The sequence below is a fragment of the Vitis vinifera genome, chromosome 18 (genome assembly GCF_030704535.1).
Source record: "Vitis vinifera cultivar Pinot Noir 40024 chromosome 18, ASM3070453v1".
In the NCBI taxonomy this organism is placed as follows: domain Eukaryota; kingdom Viridiplantae; phylum Streptophyta; class Magnoliopsida; order Vitales; family Vitaceae; genus Vitis; species Vitis vinifera.
The window spans coordinates 16305996-16314521 of NC_081822.1; the positions used below are offsets into that span (position 1 = coordinate 16305996).

At 37.4% G+C, this 8526-nt stretch overlaps 1 long non-coding RNA gene across 1 annotated transcript; it reads right to left on the reverse strand.

Moving 5' to 3' along the window:
* Positions 1-911: 911 nt before the first annotated feature.
* LOC132253276 (uncharacterized) lies at positions 912-2926 on the reverse strand. The gene is made up of 2 exons (XR_009465146.1): positions 2500-2926; positions 912-2014 (listed from the first exon to the last, which is right to left on the reverse strand). It is a non-coding gene; the product is annotated as an uncharacterized LOC132253276 (long non-coding RNA).
* Between the last annotated feature and the right edge of the window lie 5600 nt (positions 2927-8526).

Genomic DNA, 8526 nt, shown 5'->3' on the forward strand with positions numbered 1-8526 from the left:
CTAGGTCATATATGAGAAAAACTACTTTGGGTCGTGAGCTTAGAGCTCTGAATGGAAAACAAAATACTCTGGTTCATAGATGAGAAAAACGAATCTTGGTCTTGAGCTTAGGGCTCTAAATGGAAAAGAAATGACTCTAGGCCATAATTGAGAAACAACGACTCTAGGTCCTGAACTCAACGCTCTAAATGGGAAAGAACTTACTCTAGGCGATCACAGAGATAACGACTCTAGGTCGTGAGATCCGAAGTCTAAATGGTAATGAAATGACTCTGGGTTATAAATGAGAAAAACGACTATGGGTCGTGAGTTGAGGGCTCTAAATCCAAAACAAAATGACTCTAGGTCATAAATTAGAAAAACAACTATGGATCATGAAAATAGGGTTCTAAATGGAAAAGAAATGACTCTGGGTCATAAATGAGAAAAAACGACTATGGGTCATGAGCTTAGGGACCTAAATGGAAAAGAACTAACTTTGGGTCATAGATGAGAAAAACGACTTTGGGTCATGCGTTTAAGGCTCTGAATGGAAAAGAAATGACTATGGTTTATAGATGAGAAAAACGACTCTTGGTCTTGAGCTCAGGGCTCTAAATGGAAAAAAAAATGACTCTGGGTTTTCAATGAGAAAAGATGACCCTGGGTCATGAGCTAAGGGCTCTAAATGGAAAAGAAATGATTCTGGGTTATAAATGAGAAACAACGACTTTGGGTTGTGTCACACCCCAATTTTTTTTTTTCTTATTACTATTATTATTTATTCTTCAACTAAACAATTGATACTCAAATACAGTATAAGTGCTCTCAAAAACTTAAATGTTGAGTTCCTACTTGAATTTATTCAAAAAGAGGATATGGAAAACCTGTTATAAGGAGTACATCCTGTATTAAACGTTGTGACTATTAAGTTAACAAAATATGTTTTGTTTCACAAAAGAAACTTGTACAACATTCATTTACATATACCAAACCCCATTGTTTACTACGGGTAGCCCATACTACAAGTGTATCTAACAAATATATACATTACATCATTCCAACAAAAGGTGTAGTCTTGATACAAAAGGCATGGCCTCAAAAGACTTTCAATATGAGCAAACAGCATCCAATCACAGTAAAGCATTGCTCAAGCATTCTTTCCTGCATAGGTCTTCTGACCTGCATCTATAGGTGGAAGGAATAGGGTGAGTTCACAACTCAGTAGGAAAGTTTATAACCATCCTAAGTATACCCTTAAAAACCTTGAATTAAACGTTTAATAACATGCATGATAAACATTTCATAACAATTAACAAATGTGTAATCATGTCAAACATGTATGCATGTGTTTGTTGGTTTCATCATTGCTTTTCCCCATCCATCCTTTCACAACTGATAATTTGCTGACTCCCAACAATCTACACAGCAGATATCAATGCTCCACAAGATACTCGATCAATATAATAATGACTATTCTGGGACATCACCCAAGGGCAAGTCATACCCCGTGTCTTTTGGGACTCATACCCAAGGGCAGGACCAACCCCGTGTCTTTAGGGACTAAAACCCAGGGGCAGGACCAACCCCATACACCCACATCGGAGTGTCTTCCTCGAGGGCTTTAGGGACTTTCACCCAAGGACCCACGGTCCCACATAAACAATATATCAAATGATAAGGCCTGTAGCATCACATAAGCACTTCGCCACCAATAAATTCTCTGAATATGATCTGTGATAATTCCATATCCTACTTGCAATGCAATCACACCATAAACCATTTCGACAACACAAAACCACGAATCTTCATTCCAATATACGTTCCAACATCATGGTAACATTTCAATGCAATAAACCGAGATGCAATGACACTTTAAAAGATTTGATGAAATCATAGAAATAACATAAAATTCCAACAAATAATTCAAGGAAAGAAATCAGATACACCATAGAATAGCATAAAATTCCCTACCTTACACCGACTTCCTTTTTGTGTTTCTTCTAAGTAGGCGATCTTTGCCTATTACGAGGAACTGAAATGAAACAACATAATTTAGGTTTCCTAACCATGAAAATTTATATAGTTTATTGTTGTAAATTTTTAATTCTCACGTTCTCTAATCTATATCCTACATGTTTACAGATCAAATTAGAATTGAATTAAACAATATTTGCAATGCATATTAATTTCCCTAATTAATTACCAAACACTAATTCTTTTGATTTTCTTAAAGCCTAACCTATTAACAAATCCCAAGTGTCCAAATAACCCAATTCATCACATGTTTACTAATCTATTTTTCAATCAAACCAAATTAAACAAAGATTTATGCTGATCTTACCATTAATAAAATACTTAACTGAAAATACTTTAATCTTTAATTAATTGTGATTTTTAACTAAAACAGGTTTATAGCTAATTATACTCAACTTTTACACAATTTTTACCATTAATTCTATTCAACATGCCATTAGGAACCAAAATAAACGAAAATTACAAAATTAAACACTTGCTTACCTCAAATCTACACTTTCTCTCTCTAGTTTCTCTCTCTAACCCAAGTTGCTGCAGGTGAAATGGAGCAAAACGAGCTGCAGCCCCCCTTATAAAGGGTCTCCAAGCACCCAAGCATGAGGTGGCAGCCCACATGGCTGCCACCAATCCACCCAAGTAGGAGGTGGCATTCCACTAACCTTAATTTTCAAATATTGCACTTTAGTCCTTCAAGTTATAAAAAAATAAAACCCATAATTGCCCATTAGTCCTTTAGGTTTTCATAACCCTAATTAGTCCCTAAGAACCTAATAAGCATGCTTAGGTCATTAACTAATCCCACTTAACCTTAATCAAAGTTTAATTCATAATTAAACATGATTAGCACTAAACTAGTTTTAACATCTAATTAAGCAAGCTTAAAGTTAAGTACTAAAATAGTCATTAGTACTAGGTGTTACAGGTTGTGAGCTCAAGGCTCTAAATGGAAAAGAAATTACTCTAGGTCATAGATGCGAAAAACAACTTTAGGTCATCAGCTCAAGGCTCTGAATGGAAAAGAAATGACTATAGGTTATAAATGAGATAAACAAGTCTTGGTTGTGAGTTCCGAGGTCTATATGGTAACGAAATGTCTCTGGATCGTGAGCTAAGGGTTGTAAATCGAAAACAAAATGACTCTATGTCATTAATTAGAAAACCGACTATGAGTCATGAGCTTAGGGTTCTCAATGGAAAAGAAATGACTTTGGGTCATAAATGAGAAAAACTGACTATGGGTCATGAGCTTATGGCCCTAAATGGAAAAGAAATGATTGTGGGTTTAGATGAGAAAAACGACTTTGGGCTCTGAATGGAAAAGAAATGACTCTGGTTCATAGATGAGAAAAACGACTCTTGGTCTTGAGCTTAGGGCTTTAAATGGAAAAGAAATGACTCTAGGTGATCATTAAGATAAACGACTCTAGGTCGTGAGCTCCGAGGTCTAAATGGTAACGAAATGACTCTGGGTCATAAATGAGAAAAACAACTATGGGTTGTGAGTTGAGGGCTATAAATCGAAAACAAAATGACTCTAAGTCAAAAATTAGAAAAACGACATTGGTCATATATAAGAAAAATGACTTTGGGTCGTGAGCTTAGAGCTCTGAATGGAAAACAAAATACTCTGGTTCATAGATGAGAAAAACGACTCTTGATCTTGAGCTTAGGGCTCTAAATGGAAAAGAAATGACTCTAGGCCATAATTGAGAAACAACAACTCTAGGTCCTAAACTCAACGCTCTAAATGGGAAAGAACTTACTCTAGGCGATCACAGAGATAAACGACTCTAGGTCGTGAGATCCGAAGTCTAAATGGTAATGAAATGACTCTGGGTTATAAATGAGAAAAACGACTATGGGTCGTGAGTTGAGGGCTCTAAATCCAAAACAAAATGACTCTAGGTCATAAATTAGAAAAACAACTATGGATCATGAAAATAGGGTTCTAAATGGAAAAGAAATGACTCTGGGTCATAAATGAGAAAAAACGACTATGGGTCATGAGCTTAGGGACCTAAATGGAAAAGAACTAACTTTGGGTCATAGATGAGAAAAACGACTTTGGGTCATGAGTTTAAGGCTCTGAATGGAAAAGAAATGACTATGGTTTATAGATGAGAAAAACGACTCTTGGTCTTGAGCTCAGGGCTCTAAATGGAAAAAAAAATGACTTTGGGTCATAATTGAGAAACAACGACTCTAGGTCGTGAACTCGGGGCTCTAAATGGAAAAGAAATGACTCTAGGTGATCACTGAGATAAACGACTCTTGGTCGTGAGCTATGGGCTCTAAATGAAACCCAAATCACTCTAGGTCATAAACGAGAAAAACAAATCTAGGTTGTGTGCTCAGGGCTCTAATTGGAAAAGAAATGACTTTGGGTCATAAATGAGAATAACGATTTTTGGTCCTAAGCTCAGGGCTCTAAATGGAAAAGAAATGACTCTGTGTCATAAATGAGAAAAACAACTTCGGGTCATGAGCTTAGGGCTCTAAGTGGAAAAGAAAAGACTATGGGTCATGAATGAGAAAAAAATGACTCTCGGTCATGAACTCAAGGCTTTAAAGGTAAAAGAAAAGACTTTGGATCATAGATAAGAAAAAGGACTTTGGGTCGTGAGCTCAGTGCTCTAAATGAAAAAGAAATGACTCTAGGTGATAAATGAGATAAACAACACTAGGTCGTGAGCTCCGGGCTCTAAATGGAACCCAAATCACTCTTCGTCATAAATGAAAAAAACGACACTAAGTGAAGAGCTAAGGGCTCTAAATGGAAAAGAAATGACACTAGGTTATAGATGAGAAAAAAGACTCTTGGTCTTGAACTCAGGGCTTTAAATGGAAATGAAATTGCTTTGGGTCGTAAATGAGAAACAACGACTCTGGGTTGTGAGCTTAGGGCTCTAAATTGAAAAGAAATGGTTGTGGGTCATAAAGTAGAAAAACTACTTTATGTCGTGAGTTCCAGACTCTAAATGGAAAAGCAATGACTCTGGGTCATAAATGGGAAAAAACGACTTTGGGTCGTGAGCTTAGGGCTCTAAATGGAAAAGAAATGACTCTGGGTCATAGATGAGAAAACCGACTTTGGGTTAGAGGCTTACGGCTCTAAATGGAAAAGAAATGACTCTAGGCTATAAATGAGATAAACAAGTGTTGGTCGTGAGCTTCGAGCTCTAAATGGTAACGAAATGGCTCTGGGTCATAAGTGAGAAAAATGACCACGGGTCGTGAGCTCAGGGCTTTGAATGGAAAATAAATGACTCTAGGTCATAAATGATAAAGAACAACTATGGGTCGTGAGCTCAGGGCTCTAAATGGAAAAGAAATGAGTCTGGGTCATAAATGAGAAAAGTAACTCTAGGTCATGAGCTTCTACCTCTAAACTGAAAACAAATGACTCTAGGTCATAAATGAGAAAAACGACTCTAGGTCGTGAGCTCAGGGTTCCAAATGGAAAGGAGATGACTCTAGGTCATAAATGAGAAAAACGACTTAGGGTCCGGAGCTCAGGGCTCTAAACAGAAAAGAAATGACTCTAGGTCATAGACGAGAAAAACGACTCGGGGTCGTGAGGCCAGGGCTCTAAATGAAAAAGAAATGACTATGGGTGATAAATGAGATAAACGACTCTAGGTCGTGAGCTCTGGGCTCTAAATGGAACCCAGATCACTCTAGTTTATAAATGAGAAAAACAACTTTAGGTTGGGAGCTTAGGGCTCTAAATGGAAAAGAAATGACTCTGGGTCATAAATGAGAAAAACGACACTTAGTCTTAAGCTCGAGGCTCTAAATGGAAAATAAATGACTCTAGGTGATAACTAAGATAAACGACTCTAGGTCCTGAGCTCCGAGCACGAAATGGAATCCAAATCACTCTAGGTCATAAATGATAAAAACAACTCTAGGTTGTGAGCTCAGGGCTCTAATTGGAAAATAAATGACTCTGGGTCATAAATAAGAAAAATTCGACTCGGGGTCGTGAGCTCAATGCTTTAAATGTAAAAGAAAAGACTCTGGGTCATAGATGAGAAAAAAGGACTCTAGGTCGTGAGTTGAGGGCTCTAAATGAAAAAGAAACAACTTTAGGTGACAAATGAGATAAATGACTCTAGGTCGTTAGCTCTGGACTCTAAATGGAACCCAAATCAACTAGGACATAAATGAGAAAAACGACTCTAGGTCATCAGCTCAGGGCTTTAAATGGAAAAGAAATGACTCTGGGTCATAGATGAGAAAAACAAATCTTGGTCTTGAGCTCAAGGCTCTAAATGGAAAAGAAATGACTTTGTGTCATAGATAAGGAAAACAACTCTAGGTCATGAGCTCGAGGGTTTGAGTGGAAAAGAAATGATTTCGGGTTATAAATGAGATAAACAAGTCTAGGTCGTGAGCTCTGAGCTCTAAGTGGAAACGGAATGACTTTTGGTCATAAATGAGAAAAACGAGTCTAGGTCGTTAGCTCAGGGCTCTAAATGGAAAACAAGTGACTTTGGCCCTTAAATAAGATAAACGACTTTGGGTCGTGAGCTCAGGGCTTTAAATAGAAAAACAATGACTCTGGGTCATAAATAAGAAAAAACGACAATGGGTCGTGAGCTCAAGGCTCTAAATGGAAAAAAAATGACTCTAGGTCATAAATGAGAAAAACAACTCTAAGTCATGAGCACCAAGGCTCTAAATGGAAAAGAAATGACTTTGGGTCAAAAATGAGAAACAACGACTCTTGGTCGTTATCATAGGGCTCTAAATGGAAAAGAAAGGACTCTGGGTCATAGATGAGAAAAATGACTCTGGGTAGTGAGATGAGGGCTCTAAATGGAAAAGAAATGAATATGGGTTATAAATGAGATAAATGAGTCTAGGTCGTGAGCTCCGAGCCCTAGATGGAAACGAAATGACTCTGGGTCATAAATGAGAAAAACGACTCTATGTCATGAGCTTAAGGCTCTAAATGGAAAAGATATAACCTTGGGTCATAAATGAGAAAAAATGACTATGGGTCGTGAGCTCAGGGCTCTAAATAGAAAAGAAATAAATCTGGGTCATAAATGAGAAAAAGTACTTTGGGTCATGAGCTCTAGGCTCTAAATGGAAAACAAATTACTCTTGGCCATAAATAAGATAAAAGAATTTGGGTCGTGAACTCAGGGCTCTAAATGGAAAAGAAATGACTCTGGGTCATAAATGAGAAAAAACGACTATGGTTCGTGAGTTCAAGGCTCTAAACGGAAAAGAAATGACTGTGGGTCATAAATGAGAAAAACGACTCTAGGTCATCTGCTTCAGGCTCTAAATGGAAAAGAAATGACTTTGGGTCATAGATGAGAAAAATGACTTTGCGTCTTGAGCTCAAGCCTCTAAATGGAAAAGAAATGACTTTGGGTCATAAATGATAAAAATGAAGCAAGGTCATGACCTCAAGGCTCACAATGGAAAAGATGACTCTGGGTCATAAATAAGAAAAACAACTTCGGGTTGTGCGCTCAAGGCTTTAAATGGAAAAAAAAAAGACTCTGGGTCATAAATGTGAAAAAAACCGACTCTGGGTCGTGAGCTCAAGGCTTTAAATGTAAAAGAAAAGACTCTAGATCATTGATGAGAAAAAAGACTTTAGGTCATGAGCATAGGGCTCTAAATCAAAAAGAAATTACTCTAGGTTATAAATGAGATAAACAACACTAGGTCATGAACTCCGATCTCTAAATGGAACCCTAATCACTCTAGGTCATAAATGATAAAAACGACTCTAGGTCGTGAGCTAAGGGCTCTAAATGGAAAAGAAATGACTTTGGGTCATAGATGAGAAATATGACTCTGGGTCATCAACTCAGGGCTTTGAATGGAAAATTAATGACTCTGGGTTATAAATTTGATACACAAGTCTTGATCATTTGCTCCAAGCTCTAAATGGTAACGAAATGACTCTGGGTTATCAATGAGAAAAATGACTATGGGTCGTGATCTCGGGGCTCTAGATCGAAAACAAAATGACTTTAGGTCATAAATAAGAAAAAGGACTTTGGGTCATGAGCTTAGGGTTCTAAATGGAAAAGAAATGACTCTGGTTCATAAATGAGAAAAAACGACTATGGGTCATGAGCTCAGGGCCTTAAATGGAAAAGAAATGACTTTGGGTCATAGATGAGAAAAACGACTTTGTGTCCTAAGCTTAGGGCTCTGAATGGAAAAGAAATTACTTTGGGTCATAGATGAGAAAAATGACTTTGCGTCCTAAGCTCAAGGCTCTAAATGGAAAAGAAATGACTATGGGTCATAAATGACAAAAATGAGTCAGGGTTGTGAGCTCAAGGCTCACAATGGAAAAGATGACTCTGGGTCATAAATGAGAAAAACAACTCCGGGTCGTGAGCTCAGGGCTCTAAATGGAAAAAAAAAGATTGTGGGTGATAAAAGAGAAAAAAACGATTATGGGTCGTGTTCTCAAGGCTTTAAATGTAAAAGAAAAGACTGTAGGTCATAAATGAGAAAAAAAAACTATGGGTC